We start from the raw sequence: 23,245 nt of genomic DNA on the forward strand, positions 1-23,245 counted from the left end.
TCGGATTAAAAAGGATGTAAGACAGGGATGTAGTCTTTTGCCCCTACTATTCAATCTGTGTATCGAAGAAGCAATGGTGGAAATGAAAGAAAGGTTCAAGAGTGGGATTAAAATTGAAGGTTAAGTAATATCGATAATACAAATCTCTGTTGACATTGATATCCTAAGTGAAAGTGAAGAAGAATTACATGATCTGCTGAATGGAATGAACAATCTTCTGATAAGTACAGAATATGGATTTGGAGTAAATCGAAGAAAGACGAGAGTAATGAGTGATAGCAGAAATGAAAACAGTGACAATCTTAACATCAGATTTGATGGTCACGAAGTAGATGAAGTTAAGGAATTCTACTACGTAGGCAAAATAACAAAACACGGCTAGAGCAAGGACAACATCAAAAGCAGACTAGCACTGGCGAAAAGAGCATTCCTGGGCAAGAGAAGTCTACTAGTATTAAACATAGACCTTAATTTGAGGAAGAAATTTCTGAGAATGTACATTTGGAGCACAGCATCGTATTGTAGTGAAACATGTAATGTGAGAAAATCGTGTCAGAAGAGAATCGAAAAATTTTAGATGTGCCACAGACGAATGTTGAAAACACTGGCAAGAAGAAGGGACAGGATGATAGGACATCTGTAAAGACACCAGAGAACTACTTATCACACTCTTCAGAAGACTGATGATTTGTTACTATGAAGCATCTCGGCTATTTACATGCTTTGACCCTACTCGCATTGGAGGACCGTATTTTATTACTTTGGTTTCGTTACACACGGATCAGCCAGAACATTATGACCACCGAACTACTACCGATATAAATCATTCCAGGCGATAGCAGCGTCACCTGGCGAGGAATTACTGCTAGTCTGATACAAGCGCGGTGCATGTTGTATCAGCATGAGTGCTGTCCGGGTGTAGAATGGGAAAGGTGGGCGATCTGTCAGGGTTTGGTCGAGGGCAGACTGTGATGACCCAGACGTACGGCACGAGCGTCTCGGAAGCTTTACGATCTGTCGAGTGTTCGAGGAGTGCTGTGGTGAGTGTCTTCAACAAGCTGCGAAACCAGGATGAAACCACCTCCAGGCATTGTGGGGGGTGACCACCCCTCATTATAGATGTCGGGCTTCTTAGACTGGGCAAACTAGTAAAACAGGACAGGTAGCGAACTGTGGCGTAACTAACCTCAGGCGTTAATAATGGGCGTAGTGTAACTGTTTCTGACGCACAGAGCACCGACCGCTCCCAACGATGAGCCTCCGCAGCCGACGAACCACGCATGTGCCAATGTTAATACCACGACATCCGCAACTGTGACTTAAATGGACATGTGACCATCGGCAGTGGACGTTGGCGCAGTGGCATGGCGTTTCATGGCCTGATGAAGCCCGATACCTTCTTCATTATGCCGATGGGAGAACACAGATCCGTTGTGTACCAGAGGAAGGCCTCCTTGACACCTTATATGTAGGTAGAAGATGGCAGGGCGGGCCGGCGAGAAAACGTATGCCGGACCAGGATTCTAACCTGGGATCTCCTGCTTACTGGGCAGGTGCTTTAAGCACAGCGCCATGCGGAGGACAGTGTTTTCACAACTGCGTCGACTATTTCGGAGTGCCTCACGGACGATCCACATTCCCACCGAGCGCCACCTATGCGCAGTCCCTGTCCATTTCTTACATGCTCGCTATTCTGAGATTCACGAAGCATGTCGGACGTACTTGTACATGGACGCACTACCCTTTCAGGCGAATCAATTATATGAATGCGTGGTTTCCAACGAGTATCGTACACCGGTTGCAGACCATGTACATCCCTTCATGACGATCATGTTTTCCGACGTCAATGGCATTTTTTAACAAGATAGTGCGTCATTTCACAAGGCCAGGAGTGTGATGGAGTGGTTCGAGGTACACAATGGGGAGTTCCAGTAGCCAGATCTGAACGGAATCGAACACATCTGGGATGTGATTGGACGTAGTGCCAGAGATCATCGCCCCCTCCTCAGAATTTATGGGAAATACGAGTAGGTGCCTTGTGTATGCAGATGTGATGTGTCATGATGTGGTGCCAACTCGTTCCAGCGACCTACCAAGGCCTCTTTGCTTCCATGCCACGACGCGTCGCCGCTGTTATCCGTGCCAAAGATGGGCACACCAGCTATTAGGTACGTGGTCATAATATTCTGGCTGAACAGATTACATCGACATAGGTAGTTTGTAAACCACTGTAATGTGCATGGTATTGTACCAGGTAATAGGGTTCTTTCCCATTACATTTGAGAATGGAGTGCGAGAGGAATGACTATGCAAACAACTTTCTGGGGAGTGCGAGGGGAGGGGGGGGGGGGGGGGGAGGAAGGCAACACACAGCTCAGAGGCATTGTGAATAACAACAGAAAACATCCAACTCTCAGTAGCCATTCAAACTATAATAAAAAAGATAACAATTAAAAATATCAACAATTATGAGGTGGTTCCAAAAGCTGCACAGCTGTATGAAGATGCTTTGTTCCCAACTACTCGACAAGAAACAACAGATGCGTTTACACTGACATAAAACCTGTAGTTGTGGCTGAAGCACCTTGATAAATCTATGCAGCTTTTGGAAACACCTCATAATTCCAGATTTTTTTAATTGTTATAATTTTTGTCACAATTTTAGTCGTTATTAAGTTTTCAGTGTTTTTTATTGTTAATCACGACTACTTAAATGCCATTGTGCGAGCTCTAATTAGCCTAACCTCTCGTTAAAATGTATCTGGGTGTACTGACTCGCCATGTTATAAATTACTGAAAATATAAAATTAATCGACTTCTGGGCCAGTTTCAGTGGTCTTCCTTTGTCTTTACCATGAGGAAGGTCGCTGCAACTCGGCCGGAACGTTGGTCTATTTTAGTATTTTCAGTAAAATTCACGCAGCAATACACCCAGAAGGATTTTAATGAGGTTGATACCGTATAGCACTTCGTTTCTAAAACGGATTGAAGGAGCACCTCCGATACTCTGTTAGAAACGTTATTACTTAAACGTCGAAATTATTCGGCCAATTAAAGACATCATCAATTCGAGGGCAACCAGTCCCCCACAAAACTGTTTAACATTTTATACTACCGTTGCATATTGTGCGGCATTAATAGTGCGTTTATGAGTAAACGTTGCGAAGAAGAACGCGGAACCTGCGTCGGAAGCCTCACGCGGGTAAAAACGGTGTCAATTTCGGGCGTTAGTGGGAGTGACACACTACAGTCCCGACATCCTGGCGCCCGGCGTCTATAAAACTGTACCTCTCTACTGCCTTCTGCACTACCTGGCCGAGCTCTGCCAACATGAGAGGAGGCCCGCCATTGGCTTATGCCAGGGAAGAGTCGGGGGTGGGGGTTCCAAGTGATATCCGCATGTGTTGGCTCTGGAACCAGTAGACAGGCCAAATTCGAACTGCTAGTTTACAAAATCACTGGCATCCCATTGTTGTTTCTCATTTTCTCTCAGGTTTTCGCAGACGTTAGTCAAATTTGGGGACTGTCCCCTGCCCGTGTCCACCGCTAGTGCGGTATCGTGTAAGCTGCTTCCATTAGATGAGCCTTCCCGCCATTACGCTCCCTTGCAGCTTACTCAGGAGAAGAAAAATTTCCTAGCCAAGATCGCAATGAAACACAAGTTTGTGGATAACCGGTTTCGGTAAACTACGTTACCTTCAACAGATCTTCGTACAATCGTTTCCACTCGACTTCTATTTTACCGTCATAAAGCTGTCACAACGGTAACTAGCTGCAGCTGTGCTAAGGGGTGCCTGTGGTTTTATCTGTTTTGCGACGTATGTGTGTGTGTGTGTGTGTGTGTGTGTGTGTGTGTGTGTGTGTGTGTGTGCGCGCGCGCACCCCTTGTAATACCAACCTGAAAACTGTGAATATGGTTCTGGTAGACGAAAACTGTATTGTTGTCTAAATACTGTAATAAACTTCAGGCAATTGTTTCACAATGAAAATTTTATCTTATTGCTAGCTGTCCACGGCCGCATGTTGCTTAGGTCACTCTGCCTGAATGAAACAGAAAGAAAACAGAAAATACACGTTTCTAACATTAGGAGTTGGATGTACGTCCTAATCTCCGTCCACCCTTCCTGCCCCCCCCCCCCCCCCCCATCCTGCTCCTATCAAATCCATCTTTGTCCATCATCTCGTCCTGCTGTCTTTGTCCATCTCCTCCTTCTCCTTCACTCTCTCTTTGTCCATCACCTACTCCCTCTTTCTCCGTTCATCTTCTCCTCCATATACTCTCTCCCTCTCCCCCTGATCCCCTCTTTCTCGGTTTCCTTTTTTCCGCTTTCCATTTCCAATTCCTCCCACCCCGATGTCCATTTTCTCTTCCCCCTCTTTCTCTGATTTTGAGCCATAAATACAACATTTCTGTTTGTTAACAACGTTCCACTATTACACACAGTGCGATTCAGCAGCCCCTGCCAATGAGTTGTAATGCAACCTGCAACACCTTCAAAAATCATGTGCAAAATTTTCATACTCTTTTGCTCATTATGTGCAAACTACTTTTCTTACAACAAAATGAGCATGCTCTTTATGCAGGGAATTTAATGTAGTTTCGCTGGCGGCCACGGATTTCGAGTTAACCCAGACAAATGCGCTTGAACGTTAGTTTTATACATTTTTCTTGAATAATTCAAAAACTAAGGATTGCATAAAACCCATAGACGTGGGCACCTGAATCACCCTGGACACTTATTTATACATTGCATACAGGATGGTCAGAAATGAGTTTGAAAAGCTTGTAAGCTTGGGTAGGTTGTTCTGAGAAATAATTGTTAAGAAAAAATTCGACATCTTGTGCTGTTTCTGAGTTAATCAGCACTGAAGTTAGCCAGTCACGCCGTTTCATGTGCAAAATTAAGTGGCCCGCCAGAGACGGTGTCGTCGAACGCGTTCTTCATTTGTTTCCTAAGACCGAACAAAAAAGCGGCACAAAATTTCTATCTCGAACGGTAGTAAGGATCGATTCAAACCAAAGGCTGAGCAGTCTCGTGTGCTGCCATGTACGTTGTGATAACAGCTGGTATTATTCGTCTCTGGTGGGCATCTTGAATTTGCCCACGCAACGGTCTGACTAGCTAACTTCAACGCTAATTAATTTGGAAACGGCGCAACCTATCGAATCTTTCCTTAACAATCATTTCTCAGCACAGCCTACCTTGCAACACCGTTACAAGCTGTGCAGGCTGTTTCTGAACATCCGGTGTATTAGAAATAGAGGGTGAGTCACTAACTATTTCCGCCTAGAATAACTCCGAAAGTATAATGGTAGCTGAAAAATTTGTGGGACGAATGTTGCATGGGACAACGGGGGCCACAATAAGACTTCGGTTTTTTGTTGCTAGGTGGAGTTGCGTCAGAGAAATAAAGTTCAACTTTGTTTTTTTAAGTGGGATGCTGTAGTTTGGTACTTATTTTCTGATAGCGGCTATCGAGGCGAATGCAATGATGTCCAAAAGTAAGGTCTTTGAAGGTCAACGAAGGTCGAAAAGGTGGCATGAACATCCATTTACTGAAGGTGTTCGAGGTGATGCCCACTTATATCAATGCGGTGCTGCAATCATCTTATCATGGACTGAGTTGAATTCCTCATCACTTTGGCACTTATCGAAGCACATGCTCGACAATTCTCTCTCGTATATCGTGCAAATGGTAACTATTCGCCGAATACGGCGTATCCATCTAACGCGCCATTTACAAGTAAACGCCATTCGACGGTTTCGCAATACAACGCTCATAGGAACGGTAAAACTAGTATCGTCCGATCGAGCGAATGTGAATGATTTATTCCTTCGAAGAACAAGTCGATATGGTTCTCATTTACGGAGAACGCCAACGAACTTCAGTGGCAGCTAGAGACTTATACGCTGAAAGATATCCTCAACGTACTCATCCTACACGTCGTACATTGAAATATGTGTATGATAAATTGAGAACAACTGGATCTTTAAAGCATCGGAACATATCCCCATATCCGGTAAGGAAAGTTACTAACAGGAAACGGAAATTGATACTCTTGCCACTGTGTTTCGAGATCCTTGTGTTAGTTCGCGTCTAATCGCAAAGGAATCTGGCATGACCCAGAATAGTGTTGTTCGTGTTCGGCATCGCCATAAATAGCATCCTTACCATACCAGTCTCCACCAAGAATTAACTGGTATGGATTGTATGCGTCGCACTGGATTCTGCCGATAGGCTCAACTACAGATTCAGAGGAACCACACATTTATTACTTAGATTCTATTTACTGACGAGGCTACATTCACGAACCTTGGAAATGTTAATTTGCATAACATGCATTATTGGGCAACTGAAATTCCATGTTGGCTGCGGCAAGCTGCACACGAAAAACAGTGGTCAGTGAGTGTATGGTTTGGGATTCTGGAGGACAGAATTATAGGCCCCTACACCATCGAAGGAAATATTAGTGGTAGGAAGTACACCACTTTCCTGCAACAAACATTAGATCTGTTATTGGAAAACAATACTTTAGGAACAATGTAGTATCAACACGATGGGTATACGGCACATTTTTTGCTGATGGCTAGAAAGCAGTTACAGAAACAATTCCGAAATCGTTGGATTGGACGCAGAGGAGATGTGTCACGGTCGGCTCGTTCACTTCTGGAGTTTTTCTTGTGGGCATTCGTAAAATACATTTTTTTATAAAGACGTTCCAACTACACCTGAAGATATACGAGACAGAATGGTCAGAGCATGTGCTTCGATAAGTGCCGATCTGATAAGGAATAACACTCAATCCATGATAAGAAGATTACAGCACTGCATTGATACTAACGGTCATCACTTCTGCAAATGGACGTTCATGTCACCTTTATGACGTTCAAAGACCTTACTGTTACACATCACTGGATTCGTCTCGATAGCCGCTATCAGAAAATAAGTACCAAACTGTACCATCCCATTCAAAAAAACCAAGATGACCTCCATATCTCTGAAGTGACTCTACCTAGCAACAAAAAACCAACATCATATTATGGCACCCGTTGTCCCATGCAACTTTCGTCCCACAAACTTTTCAGGTCCTATGATAGTTTCGGAGTTATTCTTGGTGGCAATAGTTAGTGACTCACCCTGTATATAGCCTATGTCCGTCCGTTTATACGTTGTTAAAATATTGTGCGAGCCATGGTGCTCAGTTCGACATATCGCTATTGGGCTTGTAACACCTAATTTTGATATGTTTTGTATCTATATCGATATTTCTATGTCAGTTTGTGGTATTGCTTATGTATAATGTTGTATCTATCATGGAAATTCTTTGATTATGTATACACGTTCAGTTATGTGAATTTCTGAACGACGTTGTTTAAATTATGCTTGAAGTAAACACTGAAATGATTGTTACGTTATGCACTATGACTTGGTGCATAATTATGGAACGTAGGGTTGAATGTAAAAAATGTAGGGAAGCCCCGCAGTTACAGAAGTAGCCTGCCGGAGTGGAAAAGGTGTGGTTGGCGCGCAAGTGGCAAGTCGTTTTTTGTGACGGGTAAGGAGACTGGGCTGAGCAGTGCTGTGATTAACACCTCGCTAGCGGTAGCGGATCATAGTGGCTCGTATCCCCGGAGTTTTCAGGCCAGAAGAGTTTAAGGGCAGTTTTTATGGACCTCGGATGCGGAATTTGGTGATACCATTATCATGGCACGGTTTTTGGCCATATAAAAATATTATTTCGACACCAGGAAGATCAATAATCGGGCGATGCCAACTGTACTGAACAGTACTGCCATGACTACATCGCCGCTAGGTTAATAACCACTGCAAATTGGGCCACCAGTGCCACAAGCCTTTCACTAAATTGCTTTGTATTCGGCACCCTGTAAATGGACCAGGTATTTGTGAAATTTGCTCAATTTTAACAATAGTCGTGGTGTTACTAAAAACTATCTCAAATCACAAACCTGGACAGGATGCCTATCCTAGTGAATTTAATTCCGAGTGCCCTTACTTATTTCGAGAAAGTGGCAGAACTTGAATTTAATGTTGTGTTGTCATTTGCACAGCCAATTATAATTTGAGCAGGCCAAAAGACTCTTTATGAAAGTACATTTATTATTTAAAGAGTTACAGGTTGTTGTGCTTACCTAATAATTAATGATAAGAATGCTTACCTTTCCACATACATATGGTTTAGTTACGTTAATGAACGTGGTTATTCCAACTATGAAAGTTTGTCTGTCTATTGGAGTGTTTCGGAAACAAATCCCAGTTTGATTGTTCTATTTCCATCGGGTTATCTCACACTCACAACTAATTAAAAATTCCTCGCAGTGGTATAACGTTAGCATCTATTGCCGTTTAAGGTGGCCGGTGGTAGCGTTGCAGTCTGGTTCGCGATCCTTGCATTCAGCAATGGCTGGCCGGTGGTATGAGGAAAGTCCAAGAGAGGGCGTGAGTGCTACGTTGGCAACAAGTGAGGCTGCGGGATACAGAGGGGTGCGCTGCAGTGTGAAAAGGGAGGCAGTTGGGAACTTGGAGTGGATGCAGTGAGCAGCGTGTGCGAAGCCGAGGAGAGGGACCATGCCCTGGCAGGTGGCGTTGCTGCCTTCGTGTTGGCGTGTGTGGTGTTTGGACGCCGATATCACCGCTGTGAGGAACGAAAACCTTCAGGAGCTGATTTCCATCCAGGACTTCTTGGAAAACGTGTGACCAATTCCAGTTACTGAATCTGGTGAGGCATTTCGTCAGATAGGTGCACGTTTACATTGAAAGAACAACGTCCTGCACTGCTTTGAAGTTCTAGTGAATCTTATGGCCAATAAGCCGCCACTGAAGACAACCAATGTTCCGAAGCAATATAATCGGTGATAGACAAACCTTCGGTTTCGTGGCCGTTATTGATGTTCGAGGAACAATATTAATAACCTGGTTTATGGGTGAGTTCCCAGTAGCTTAAATTCAACGCTATTGCTAATGTGTATAGACAATGTTTTTGTGGACCAATGTAGGAATGACATTCTCACATCCGTTAACTGAAATTCGTTTGTTCCCCATTTCTAACAAGTAACTGATTTATAATTTTAGTCTGTTATAGTTCAGTCCATCCATGGACCTTGTCACCTCCCCGGTCAACGGGTGAGAGCTTGTGGCAGGTTTCCTCTGCCCTGGTCAGCCACGCGTCTGGCGCCGCTCTCTTAACGATTGACCATGTCGGTCGTCTGACGGTTCGAGGCCGAAGCTGTAAAACAATATTAACTTTATTGTATGTATCGTGATGTCAGCGCTGTTTAAAAAATGGCTCTGAGCACTATGGGACTTAACTTCTAAGGTCATCAGTTCCCTAGAACTTAGAACTACTTAAACCTACCTAACCTAAGGACATCACACACATCCATGCCCGAGGCAGGATTCGAACCTGCGACCGCAGGGGTCGCGCGGTTCCAGACTGTAGCGCCTAGAACCGCTCGGCCCCTCCGGCCACGCAGCGCTGTTTACCCTTCGATATTTGTTCGTGGTGCGAAGGATATTCACAGATCCAGTGGCAGTTTGCACAAAAAGAGGCAATCAAGCCACGTATCATCACAATCCTTTTAATAGAGTGGGAATGGCAGAAGAGAGGGATGAGAATTCTCCATTCGCATAAGTGACGCGTACTGCTTATTTGCTGCGAAACGACATTATCGCACCATGCAGAAGGAATTTAAACTTTTAGATGACAATGAAAGAGCAAAACATTACGATGATTGACAGACGAAATTCATTACAGTGTATATCAAGAAGCACTTTGTGCTAAATATGCAGGCATGAAGCACTTGAGGAAATTTGTGGTACGAACAGCAAAATTTCTGAAGTCGCGACCATTCACATTGACTTGTTTATGTTTAATTAATCATTTGTTGAGTGCCGTGGCGCGTTTTCACGTTAAATATCTTGTAACCCGAATCGCTACAGGTTAAATTCTTATTGAGGGCGGTGATCCATGTTTCTTAATTGCAATTGTTAATTGGAAGATTATGAAGAGTGTTTAGAAAGCGCCCGTTGCACGTTTTTATAAAATTGCAAATATTATCCAAATTGTTTTGAAAAATAAGTTGTTAAATGGCTCTGAGCACTATGGGACTTAACAGCTGTGGTCATCAGTCCCCTAGAACTTAGAACTACTTAAACCTAACTAACCTAAGGACATCACACATCCATGCCCGAGGCAGGATTCGAACCTGCGACCGTAGCAGTCGCACGGTTCCGGACTGCGCGCCTAGAACCGCGAGACCACCGCGGCCGGCAGATAAGTTATTGACAGATCATTTACAAAGAGCCAAGTGCGGATTTTTCTAAAATTACTAATTTCGTTTAAATTGTGTTGAAAAGATAAATTGTTATTGACAGATTGTTTAGTAAGGGATAGGCAAATATTTTCTTAATTCTAAAACTTATTGAAATTCTTACGAACATCTGCTTTCCTGAGTGTTGTGACGTATTTTTTAACTACAAATTGTTTACTGTGTGATCAGGATTTCATTCCAGTATTTCACACGGAAAAAAATTTGCTTACTTGTGTCCATGCACTCACTGCTTGACTGTGAATGACACTGCTGTCACTGGGCTAACTCTCCCTCTCCACAGCATTGTGTGGCGACCGTTGTGAGCTGTCGCTGTGATTGTCGTTCCATTGTGTAAATATTTAAAGTACATCTACATCTACATGGTTACTCTGCAATTCACACTTAAGCACCTGGCAGAGGGTTCATCGAGCCATTTTCATACTACTCTCTACCATTCCACTCTCTAATGGCGCGTGGGAAAAAGGAACACCTAAATGTTTCCGTTCGAGCTCTGATTTCTCTTATTTTATAACGATGATCATTTCTCCCTACGTAGGTGGGTGTCACCAAAATATTTTCGCATTCGGAAGAGAAAGTTGGTGATTGAAATTTCGTAAATAGATCTCGCCGGAAAGAAAACCGCCTTTGTTTCAGTGACTGCCACACCAACTGTCGTATCATATCAGTTACACTCCCACCCCCATTGCGCGATTACACGAAACGAGGTGCCCTTCTTTGCACTTTTTCGATGCCCTCCGTCTTTCCTACGTGGTAAGGATCCCATACTGCTCAGCAATATTCCAGCAGAGGACGGACAAGTGTAATGTAGGCTGTCTCTTTAGTGGGTTTGTCGCATCTTCTAAGTGTTCTGCCAACAAAGCGCAGTCTTTGTTTCGCCTTTCCCACAATATTATCTATGTGGTCTTTCCAGTTTAAGTTGCTCGTAATTGTAATTCCTAGGCAAGTTTTACATATTACACTTTTATCTCGCGTATTCGAGTGCAACGTTGTGTCTTAATTTCATAGCAATCTGTGAAGAACTTTCAGAGTTTTGCGATTTTGCGCAAACGAATATTTACATTTTGATTTATATAGCTCGTATTGAGCAAAGGCGGTGGGGTGGGATTACCTGGTCCTTCTTTGTGTGAGTTCAGTATTCCTGTTATTCGTATTTGGTTTGGGTCCCACATTGTTGTTGTGGTCTTCAGTCCTGAGACTGGTTTGATGCAGCTCTCCATGCTACTCTATCCTGTGCAAGCTTCTTCATCTCCCAGTACCTACTGCAACCTACATCCTTCTGAATCTGCTTAGTGTATTCATCTCTTGGTCTCCCTCTACGATTTTTACCCTCCACGCTGCCCTCCAATGCTAAATTTGTGATCCCTTAATGCCTCAAAACATGTCCTACCAACCGATCCCTTCTTCTAGTCAAGTTGTGCCGCAAACTTCTCTTCTCCCCAATCCTATTCAATACCTCCTCATTAGTTACATGATCTACCCACCTTATCTTCAGCATTCTTCTGTAGCACCACATTTCGAAAGCTTCCATTCTCTTCTTGTCCAAACTGGTTATCGTCCATGTTTCACTTCCATACATGGCTACACTCCATACAAATACTTTCAGAAACGACTTCCTGACACTTAAACCTATACTCGATGTTAACAAATTTCTCTTCTTCAGAAACGATTTCCTTGCCATTGCCAGTCTACATTTTATATCCTCTCTACTTCGACCATCATCAGTTATTTTGCTCCCCAAATAGCAAAACTCCTTTACTACTTTAAGTGTCTCATTTCCTAATCTAATCCCCTCAGCATCATCCGATTTAATTTGACTACATTCCATTATCCTCGTTTTGCTTTTGTTGATGTTCATCTTATATCCTCCTTTCAAGACACTGTCCATTCCGTTCAACTGCTCTTCCAAGTCCTTTGCTGTCTCTGACAGAATTACAATGTCATCGGCGAACCCACATACATGAGCAATATTCTAGGGAGGATTGCACAAGTGTTTTGTAGACTGATTTCATTGTTCCAGTATGCTACCAATGATCCGAAGACTGCCACCACGTTTGCTAACGACCGAGCTGACCCTACTTCATATCTTCACAAATTCTTACTTTCAGGTGTTGATATTGGTGCACCGATTCCAGTCGTGACTATTAATATTGTGGTCATAGGATACTACGTTTCTTCGCTCCTCCATTTTTCTTTTTGTCAGACACTTTGGCGCTGAATGTTTGCTCCGTCCTGTCAGGAATGGAAAAACAGTCAGGAAAAAAAATCGAGCTTCAGAAGTGGCTATGGTGCAGTGCGTGTGGTTTTGCAGCCGCCTGGTTTTGAGAGACGGGGACGCCTATCGCCAGCAGGCGGCATGTGGAGCGGCGCAGCCACCTCATTCTGCAAGGAGCCGGCCGGCCTGGTGCAGGTTTACGCCCGGCTTAGCGCGGCTGTTACGGCGGAATTGAAAAATGCTGCCGCCACTCTATTAGGCAGCACGCGGCTCCACCTCGTTGCACGCACCTGCTGCAGACCTAGGTAGGACGCCCTTTCAAGTGCTCGTTCCTCCCTGCTCCCCCCCAGCCGGCGAAGTCAGGACAGCAATCACACGACCGTAAACTGCGCTCGTCTCTTTTAATAAATTTGAAACTAATAAAAAACTAATAAAAAAGTACAGATTAAAGTACAATTTAAATTCTCACTAGTGTTTGTGAATAGTTTAGGTTATAACAACCATCATCAGACAAAATTTCTGAAAATACAATAAGGCACTCAAAGAAAAGAAAAAGAACCACTAAGGAATTATCCGAAGAGGACTGAAAGCAGTAGATGTGCTGTACATGTACACAGAAACAACTGTTTACAGTTTCAGAAAAACTGGATGATTTACTCAAGAGAAAGGGCTTCGCAAATTGAGTGAGTCAGCAACGCGTTGGCCCACCTGCGGCTCTTAGACAAGCAGTTATGCGTCTTGGCATTGGGTGATAGAGTTGTTGGATGTTCTCCTGAGGAATGTTGTACCAAATTCTGTCCGACTGGCACGTTGTATCGTCAAACTCCGAGTTGGTTGGAGGACACTGCCCAGAATGCTCCAAATGTTCTCAGCTGGGGAGGGATCCATCGGCGCAACTGAGAACGTTTGAAACACTGTGGGCAGGGTCCTCTAACCAGCTCGGGATTTTGAATATTTCACACTCAAATTGGACAAAATTTGGCACGATATCCCTCAGGAGGGCATACAACGCTACCAATCGATGGCCAGCTGAACAACTCCTTACATGAGACACAGAGGTGGACCAACGCGTTATTGACAAGCTCAATTTGTCCTGCTCCCTCTCTCAAATAAATCCCTCGAATTTTCTGAATTTTTTTTAGGTCATCAGTCTTCCGACTGGTCTGATGCGGCCCGTCACGAATTCCTCCCTCCTGTGCCAACTTCTTCATCTCACAGAAGCACTTGCAACTTGTGTCCACAATTATTTGCGGCATGTGTTCCAATCTCTGTATTCCTCTACGTTTTTGCCCTCTACAGTTCCCTCTAGTACTACGGAAGTCATTCCTTCATGTCTTAACAGATGTCCTATCATCCTGTCCCATCTCCTTATCAGTGTTTTCCACATATTCCTTTCCTCTCCGATTATGCGCAGAACCTCCTCATTCCTTACCATATCAGTCCAGCCAATTTTCAACATTCGTCTGTAGCACCACATCTCAAATGCTTAGATTCTCTTCTGTTCCGGTTTTCCCGCAGTCCATGTTTCACTACCGTGTTTCTCCAGACGTACGTTCTCACAAATTTCTTCGTGAAATTAAGGTCTGTGTTTGATACTGGTAGACTTCTCTTGCCCAGGAATCCCCTTTTAGCTATGGCTAGTCTGCTTTTGATGTCCTCCTTGTTCCGTCCGTCACTGGTTATTTTACGGCCTAGGTAGCAGAATTCCTTAACTTCATCTACTTTGTGACTATCAATCCTGAAGTTAAGTTTCTCGCTGTTTTTGGTTCTTCTGCTTCTCATGACCTTCGTCTTTTTCGATTTACTCTCAATACATATTCTGTGCTCATTTCGTTCTCCACTTTCTCTCAGGATAGCAATGTCATCAGCGAATCGTATCATTTGTATCCTTCCACCTTGAATTTTCTTTTACTTCCATCAGTGCTTCTTCGATTTAGAGGGGAAAGACTACATCCCTGTCTTACACCCTTTTTAATCCGATCACTTCGTTCTTGGTCATCCACTCTTATTATTCCCGTTTGGCTCATGTACATATTGTATATTACCCGTCTCTCCCTATAGCTTACCCCTATTTTTCTCAGAATTACGAACATTTTGCACCATTTAACACTGACGAAGGCTTTTCATAGGCCGACAAATCCTATGAACGACTCTCGATTTTTCTTTATTCTTGCTCCCATTATTAACCGCAACTTGAGAATTGCCTCTCTCGTGCCTTAATTTTCCTAAAGCCAAACTGATCGCCATCTAGTGCATCCTCAATTGTTTTTCCATTCTTCTGTTTATTATTATTGTCAGCAACTTGGATCATGAGCTGTTAAGCTGATTGGGAGACAATTCTCGCGCTTGTCAGATCTTGCAGTCTTCGAAATTGTGCGGATGATATTTTTCCGAAAGTCTGATGGTATGTCGCCAGCTTCATTCATTCTACACACCAACATGAATAGTCGTTTTGTTGCCACTTCCCCCAATGATTTTAGAAATTCTGAGGGAATATTATATATCCCTTCTGCCTTATTTGATCTTATGTCCTCCAAAGCTCTTTTAAAATCAGATTCTAATACTGGATCCCCTGCCTCTTCTACGTCGACTCATGTTTCCTCTTCTATCACATCACACAAATCTTGTCCCTCATCGATGATTTCAGTGTATTCTTTCCACCTAGCCGCTCTCTCCTCTGCATTTAGAAGTGGAATTCTCGTTGCACTCTTAATGTTACCACCCTTGCTTTTAATGTCACCGAAGACTGTTTTGACTTTCCTGTATGCTGAATCTGACCTTCCGACAATCATTTCTTTTTCAATTTCTTCACATTTTTCAAGCAATCATTTCGTCTGATCTTCCCTGCACTTCCTATTTATTTCATTCCGCAGCTACTTCTATTTCTGTATTGCTGAGTTTCCGGAACATTTTTGTACTTCCTCCTTTCATCGATCAATTGAAGTATTTCTTCTGTTACCCATGGTTTCTTCGCAGCTACCTTCTTTGTATCTACGTTTTTCTTTCCAACTTCTATGATGGTCCTTTTTAGAGATGTCCATTCCTCTTCAACTGTACTGCAACTGAGTTATTCCTTGTTGCTGTATCTATAGCCACAGAGAACTTCAAGCGAATTTTGTCATTCCTTAGTAGGCCTACTGCTGTATCCCACATCTTTGCGTATTGATTCTTCCTGACTAATGTCTTAAGCTTCTGGCTACTCTTCGTCATTACTATATTGTGATCTGAGTCTATATCTGCTCCTGGCTAAGCCTTACAATCCAGTATCTGATTTCGGAATCTCTGTCTGACCATGATATAATTTAACTGTAAGGCCTTCTGCAAGTATACAGCCTCCTCTTGTGATTCTTGAACAGCGTATTCGCTACTACCGAAATTCATTACAGAACTCAACTGGTCTTTCTCCTTCCTCATTCCTCGTCCCAAGCCCATATTTTCCTGTAACCATGATAGGTTTCAGGTACAATTTTGGTATCTGAATCGATTGTGAGCGACCAGCGATGTTGTAAGCTGTATCGCAGCAGTTATGCTAACATCTTTGACCTGCGCGAGGGCGCACTGGGGAGCAGACAATGTTTAGCTTTGATAGAGAGAGCTGTCGAAGTTCAGCTCTGTTAGAGTTAGGCTGATAACGTAAAACAGTGTTAGAGTAAGGAAGCTATGGCAAATATTATGATTCAAGTTTAGTGTCTCAGATTATCAGTTTGTTCAATCAACATGATAATGAAACTAGTTTGTGAAGGAAGAAATCTAATGAAATGTCAGGTAAATACAACAATGATGTTACTTTTTTGTCACTATTGTTGCGCCATCGAAGTAACTTTGTTGTTGTACTGCAAGTTGTTAGATATGAGAGATAGGAAAATATATTGTTTGGATGTTGAAAGTTCATTAAATTTAAAAATCTGCCTTGAGCACTTTTTCACAATATACGAAAGAACATATCCGAGTATATTTCATTTTCTTACCAATCTTACAATTCTTTTTAATGGATCATCCGACCAAGAATATTCGATTAACAGTTCGATTTGCAATTAACAGAGAAGTGATTGCAGCTTTCAAGTGTCTGTGTGTAGATCCAGTTATTTGCCTCTTTAGCATAGCGGCGCACAAGACAGAACAGTACTGCAAAGCGCTATCCAGATTTGTGCAGAATAGAGGCAAGGAGAAAAGATTATGATTTTTTTTATTTATTCAATCAGGGCCAACTTATGTTATTCCTAGACAGTTTTTGTGATCATATTTTGCAAAGCCAAATACTCTAGGTTTCACGTCCAAGTTAATTATTCAGACAGTTTACCCTGTTCAAAATTCTTGCAGTTAGATTGCTAATTTTTACAGTATGAAAGACTTCCCTTTTCATTCTGACAATTAATTACTTTAACAGTGCAGCTTGCTTTCACATTATGACAGTACAAGTTTCATTACGACAGTTCATTTATTATCACAACTCAGGCTTACAATCGGAGAGAGAGCACGTTAGTCCTTATTTTTATTTATTCAGATAACTTTCACATTATTTTTATTTATTTACATTACTTTCAGCCTTTTCGTCTACTCCTTCCCCTAAAATTGCATTCCAGTTCCCCATGACTATTAGATTTTCCTCTGCCTTTACGTACTGTGTTACCATTTCAATATCCTCATAAATCATTGAGGGAAGTGACAACAAAACGACTATTCACGTTGGTGTGTAGAATATATGAGTCTGGCGACATACCATTTGACTTCGGAAAAGCATCTTCCACACAATTCCGAAGACGGCAGGAGCAGACAGTGCGAGAATTTTCGCACAATCAGCTTAACAGCTCATGATCCAAGTTCCTAAAAAGAATAATATATAGAACAATGGAAAAGAAAATTGAGGATATCCTAAATGACGATAAGTTTGGCTTTAGGAAAAGACACGAGAAAGGCAATTCTGACGTTGCGGTTAATAATGGAAGCAAGACTAAAGAAAAATCAAGACACTTTCATAGTATTTATCGAAATAGAAGAAGCTTTCGACGATGCAAAATAGTGTAAGATGTTCAAAATTCTGAAAAAAATAGTGGTAAACTGTAAGGAGAGACGGGTCATGTACAATAAGTACAACAGTCAAGAGGGAACAATAAGAGTAGACGACCAAGAACGAAGTCACAGTTAAAGCAGGCTCAGACATGGTAATTGGATGTCTCTATAGGCCCCCTGGCTCAGCAGCTGTTGTGGCTGAGCACCTGAAGGATAATTTGGAAAATATTTCGAGTAGATTTCCCCACCATGTTATAGTTCTGGGTGGAGATTTTAATTTGCCGGATATGGACTGGGAGACTCAAACGTTCATAGCGGGTGGCAGGGACAAAGAATCCAGTGAAAGTTTTGTAAGTGCTTTATCTGAAAACTACCTTGAGCAGTTAAACAGAGGACTGACTCGTGGCGATAACATATTAGACCTTCTGGTGACAAACAGACCCGAACTATTTGAAACAGTTAACGCAGAACAGGAAATAAGCGATCATAAAGCGGTTACTGCATCGATGATTTCAGCCGTAAATAGAAATATTAAAAAAGGTAGGAAGATTTTTCTGTTTAGCGAAAGTGACAAAAAGCAGATTACAGAGTACCTGAGGGCTCAACACAAAAGTTTTGTCTCAAGTACAGATAGTGTTGAGGATCAGTGGACAAAGTTCAAAACCATCGTACAATATGCGTTAGATGAGTACGTGCCAAGCAAGATCGTAAGAGATGGAAAAGAGCCACCGTGGTATAAACAACCGAGTTAGAAAACTGCTGAGGAAGCATAGGGAACTTCACAGCAAACATAAACACAGCCAAAGCCTTGCAGACAAACAAAAATTACGCGAAGCGAAATGTAGTGTGAGGAGGGCTATGCGAGAGGCGTTCAATGAATTCGAAAGTAAAGTTCTATGTACTGACTTGGCAGAAAATCCTAAGAAATTTTGGTCTTATGTCAAAGCGGTAGGTGGATCAAAACAAAATGTCCAGACACTCTGTGACCAAAATGGTACTGAAACAGAGGATGACAGACTAAATGCCAAAATACTAAATGTCTTTTTCCAAAGCTGTTTCACAGAGGAAGACTGCACTGTAGTTCCTTCTCTAGATTGACGCACAGATGACAAAATGGTAGATATCGAAATAGACGACAGAGGGATAGAGAAACAATTAAAATCGCTCAAAAGAGGAAAGGCCCCTGGACCCGATTGATACAAGTTCGATTTTACACAGAGTACGCGAAGGAACTTGCCCACCTTCTTGCAGCGGTGTACCGTAGGTCTCTAGAAGAGCGTAGCGTTCCAAAGGATTGGAAAAGGGCACAGGTCATCCCCGTTTTCACGAAGGGACGTCGAACAGATGTGCAGAACTATAGACCTATATCTCTAACGTCGATCAGTTGTAGAATTTTGGAACACGTATTATGTTCGAGAATAATGACTTTTCTGGAGACTAGAAATCTACTCTGTAGGAATTAGCATGGGTTTCGAAAAAGACGGTCGTGTGAAACCCAGCTCGCGCTATTCGTCCACGAGACTCAGAGGGCCAAAGACACGGGTTCACAGGTAGATGCCGTGTTTCTTGACTTCTGCAAGGCGTTCGATACAGTTCCCTACAGTCGTTTAATGAACTAAGTAAGAGCATATGGACTATCAGACCAATTGTGTGATTGAATTGAAGAGTTCCTAGATAACAGAACGCAGCATGTCATTCTCAATGGAGAGAAGTCTTTCGAAGTAAGAGTGATTTCAGGTGTGCCGCAGGGGAGTGTCATAGGACCGTTGCTATTCACAATGTACATAAATGACCTTGTGGATGACATCGGAAGTTCATTGAGCCTGTTTGAAGATGATGCTGTGGTGTTTCGAGAGGTTGTAACAATGGAAAATTGTACTGAAATGCAGGAGGATCTGGAGCGAATTGACGCATGGTGCAGGGAATGGCAATTGAATCTCAATGTAGACAAGTGTAACGTGCTGCGAATACATAGAAAGATAGATCCCTTATCATTTAGCTACAAAATAGCAGGTCAGCAACTGGAAGCAGTTAATTCAATAAATTATCTGAGAGTACGCATTAGGAGTGATAAAATGGAATTATCATATAAAATTGATCGTCGGTAAAGCAGATGCCAGACTGAGATTGGAAGAATCCTAAGGAAATGCAATCCGAAAACAAGGGAAGTAGGTTACAGTACGCTTGTTCGCCCACTGCTTGAATATTGCTCAGCAGTGTGGGATCCGTACCAGATAGGGTTGATAGAAGAGATAGAGAAGATCCAACGGAGAACAGCGCGCTTCGTTACAGGATCATTTAGTAATCGCAAAAGCGTTACAGAGATGATAGAGAAACTCCAGTGGAAGACCCTGCAGGAGAGACGCTCAGTAGCTCGGTATGAGCTTTTGTTAAAGTTTCTAGAACATACCTTCACAGAAGAGTCAAGCAGTATATTGCTCCCTCCTACGTATATCTCGCGAAGAGACCATGAGGATAAAATCAGAGAGATTAGAGCCCACCGACAATCCTTCTTTCCACGAACAATACGAGACTGAAATAGAAGGGAGAACCAATAGAGGTACTCAAGGTACCCTCCGTCACACACCTCAGGTGGCTTGCGGAGTATGGATGTAGATGTAGAAGTGTTCGTATTAAAAAGGGTATAAGGCAAGGATGTCGCCTTTCGCCCCTACCGCTTAATCTGTACATCGAGGAAGCAATCATGGAAATAAAAGAAAGGTTCAAGAGTGGATTTAAATTCAAGGTGAAAGGATATCAATGATTCGATTCGCTGATGACATTGCTATCCTGAATGAAAGTGAAGAAGAATTACATAATCTGCTGGACGGAATGAACTGTCTAATGAGTAAGCAGTATGGATTTAGAGTAAATCGAAGAAAGACGAAGGTAATGAGAAGTAGTAGAAATGCGAACAGTGAGAAGCTTGCAATCAGGATTGATGGTCACGAGGTAGGTGAAGTTATGGAATTCTGCTACCTAGGCAGTAAAATAACCAATGACAGGGGGGAGCAAGGAGGACATCAAAAGCAGGTTAGCCATGGCAACAAAGGCATTCCTGGACAAGAAAAGTCTACTAATATCAAATATTGGTCTTAATTTGAGGAAGAAATTTCTGAGAATGTACGTCTAGAGTACAACATTGTGTGGTAGTGAAACATGGTCTGTGGGAAAACCGGAACAGAAGAGAATCGAAGCATTTGAGATGTAGTGCTACAGACGAATGTTGAAAACTAGGTGAACTGATAATGTAAGGAATGAGGAGGTGCTACGCAGAATTGGAGAGGAAAGGAATATGTGTAAAACACTGATAAGGAGAAGGGACAAGATGATAGGACATCTGTTAAGACATGAGGGAATGACTTCCAAGGTACTAGAGGCAACTGTAGAGGGAAAAAATGATGGAGGAAGACAGTAAATAATAGAGGACGTAGGTTGCAAGTGCTACTCTGAGATGAAGAGGTTAGCAAAGGAGAGGAATTCGTGGCAGGCCGCATCAAATCAGTCAGAAAACTGACGACAAAAAAAAAAAAAAAAAAGTGTACCTGAACAATCGTTATCGGCGTTTGTTTGCTATCGATTCTGATAAGGATGATCAGAAATCTTTGTCAGCTTTCCATTTCACTTCACTGACCCCTATATCTAGATTGAGCCTTTGCACTTCCCTTTTCAGATTTTCTAATTTCCCTACCACGTTCAAGCTTCTACATCTACATCTATACTCCGCAAGCCACCCAACGGTGTGTAGCGAAGGGAACTTTACGTGCCACTGTCGTTACCTCGCTTTCCTGTTCCAGTCGCGTATGGTTTGCGGAAAGAACGACTACCGGAAAGCCTCCGTGCGCGCTCGAATCTCTCTAATTTTACATTCGTGATCTCCTCGGGAGGTACAAGTAGGGGGAAGCAATGTATTCGATACCTCATCCAGAAACGCACCCTCTCGAAACCTGGACAAGCTACACCGCGATGCAGATCGCCTCTCTTGCAGAGTCTGCCACTTGAGTTTGCTAAACGTCTCCGTAACGCTATCACGCTTACCAAATAACCCTCTGACGAAACGCGCCGCTCTTCTTTGGATCTTCTCTATCTCCTCCGTCAACCCGACCTGGTACGGATCCCACACTGATGAGCAATACTCAAGTATAGGTCGAACGAGTGTTTTGTAAGCCACCTACTTTGTTGATTGACTGCATTTTCTAAGAAATCTCCCAATGAATCTCAACCTGGTACCCACCTTACCAACAATTAATTTTATATGATAATTCCACTTCAAATCGTTCCGCACGCATACTCCTAGATATTTTACAGAACTAAGTGCTACCAGTGTTTGTTCTGCTATCATATAACCATACAATAACGGATCATTCTTTCTATGTATTCGCAATACATTGCATTTGTCTATGTTAATGGTCAGTTGCCACTCCCTGCACCAAGTGCCTATCCGCTGCAGATCTTCCTGCATTTCGCTACAATTTTCTAATGCTGCAACTTCTCTGTATACTACAGCATCATCCGCGAAAAGCCGCATGGAACTTCCGACACTATCTACTAGGTCATTTATATATATTGTGAAAAGCAATGGTTCCATAACACTCCCCTGTGGCACGCCAGAGGTTACTTTAACGTCTGTAGACGTCTCTCCATTGAGAACGACATGCTGTGTTCTGTTTGCTAAAAACTCTTCAGCCACACAGCTGGTCTGATATTCCGTAGGCTCTTGCTTTGTTTATCAGGCGACAGTGCGGGACTGTATCGAATGCCTTCCGGAAGTCAAGGAAAATGGCATCTACCTGGGAGCCTGTATCTAATATTTTCTGGGTCTCATGAACAAATAAAGCGAGTTGGGTCTCACACGATCGCTGTTTCCGGAATCCAAGTTGATTCCAACAGAGGAGATTCTGGATTTCCAGAAACGACATGATACGCGAGCAAAAAACATGTTCTAAAATTCTACAACTGATCGACGTCAGAGATATACGTCTATACTTTTGCGCATTTGGTCGACGACCCTTCTTGAAGACTGGGACTACCTGTGCTCTTCTCCAATCATTTGAAACCCTCCGTTCCTCTAGAGACTTGCGGTACACGGTTGTTAGAAGGGGGGCAAGTTCTTTCGCGTACTCTGTGTAGAATGGAATTGGTATCCCGTCAGGTCCAGTGGACTTTCCTCTGTTGAGTGATTCCCGTTGCTTTTCTATTCCTAGGGCACTTATTTCGATGTCAGCCATTTTTTCGTTTGTGCGAGGATTTAGAGAAGGAACTGTAGTGCGGTCTTCCTCTGTGAAACAGCTTTGGAAAAAGGTGTTTCGTATTTCAGCTTTACGCGTGTCATCCTCTGTTTCAATGCCATCATCATCCCGGAGTGTCTGGATATGCTGTTTCGAGCTACTTCCTGATTTAACGTAAGACCAGAACTCCCTAGGATTTTCTGTCAAGTCGGTATATAGAATGTTACTTTTGAATTCACTGAACGCTTCACGCATAGTCCTCCTTACGCTAACTTTGACATCGTTTAGCTTCTGTTTGTCTGAGAGGTTTTGGCTGCGTTTAAACTTGCAGTGAAGTTCTCTTTTCTTTCTCAGTAGTTTCCTAACTTTGTTGCTGAACCACGGTGGGTTTTTCCCGTCCCTTACAGTTTTACTCCGCACGTACCTGTCTAAAACGCATTTTA

This window comes from Schistocerca piceifrons, chromosome 1, assembly GCF_021461385.2.
Source record: "Schistocerca piceifrons isolate TAMUIC-IGC-003096 chromosome 1, iqSchPice1.1, whole genome shotgun sequence".
NCBI classification, from domain to species: Eukaryota; Metazoa; Arthropoda; class Insecta; order Orthoptera; family Acrididae; genus Schistocerca; species Schistocerca piceifrons.